Source organism: Rutidosis leptorrhynchoides, chromosome 3 (assembly GCF_046630445.1).
Source record: "Rutidosis leptorrhynchoides isolate AG116_Rl617_1_P2 chromosome 3, CSIRO_AGI_Rlap_v1, whole genome shotgun sequence".
Classification (NCBI taxonomy): domain Eukaryota; kingdom Viridiplantae; phylum Streptophyta; class Magnoliopsida; order Asterales; family Asteraceae; genus Rutidosis; species Rutidosis leptorrhynchoides.
This window is the reverse complement of record NC_092335.1, coordinates 497,436,311-497,437,257: the sequence shown is the minus strand read 5'-3', so window position 1 is coordinate 497,437,257 and position 947 is coordinate 497,436,311. Positions and strand designations below refer to the sequence as shown.

At 36.9% G+C, this 947-nt stretch overlaps 1 non-coding gene across 1 annotated transcript; it reads right to left on the bottom strand.

Moving 5' to 3' along the window:
- Positions 1-238: 238 nt before the first annotated feature.
- On the bottom strand, positions 239-345 carry LOC139903418 (small nucleolar RNA R71). Its single transcript, XR_011778238.1, has one exon. It is a non-coding gene; the product is annotated as a small nucleolar RNA R71 (small nucleolar RNA).
- Between the last annotated feature and the right edge of the window lie 602 nt (positions 346-947).

Genomic DNA, 947 nt, shown 5'->3' with positions numbered 1-947 from the left:
ATTTAGTGGTGCGCCGAAGGAAGATCCAAATGAACATCTTCGAACCTTTAATAGGATCTGCACTCTATTTAAAATCCGAGAAGTGGAGGATGAATAGATATATCTCATGTTATTTCCCTGGACTCTAAAGGGAGAAGCCAAAGATTGGTTGAAATCGTTACCTGAAGGGGCGATTGATACATGGGATGTTTTAGTTGAAAAATTTCTTAAACATTTCTTTCCGGCATCTAAAGCTGTGAGACTTCAAGGAGAAATTGTTACGTTCACGCAAAAGCCAAATGAAACTTTATATGAAGCGTGGACAAGATTTGAAAAGTTATTAAGAGGATGTCCGCAACATGGTTTAGACACCTGTCAAATAGTACAAATATTCTACCAAGGATGCGACATCACTACACGAAAAGACATCGATATAGCAGATGGTGGTTCCATTTTGAAGAAAACCGCAACTGATGCTTACAAAATTATTGATAACAATGCTTCCCACTCACATGAGTGGCACCAAGAAAAAGATATCGTTAGATCATCTAAAGCAGCTAGAGCCGATTCTAGCCATGACTTAGATTCCATTTCCGCAAAGATAGATGCTGTCGAGAGACGAATGGAAAAGATGACTAAAGATATTCACTCAATACGAATTAGTTGTGAGCAATGTGGAGGACCACATTTGACAAAAGATTGTCTCAGTATTGAACTAACAATGGAACAAAGAGAGAATATTTCATACATAAACCAAAGGCCTGGAAATAATTATCAGAATAATTATCAACCGCCAAGACCAATCTACAATCAAAATCAGAACTATAACCGAAATGTTCCATACAACAACCAACAAGGTCCTAGCAATCAACAAGTATCCAACAATACTTACAACCAGCAAAGACCTATTTTTCAAAATAAACTACCACAAACCGATGATAAAAAGCCAAATTTAGAAGATATGATGT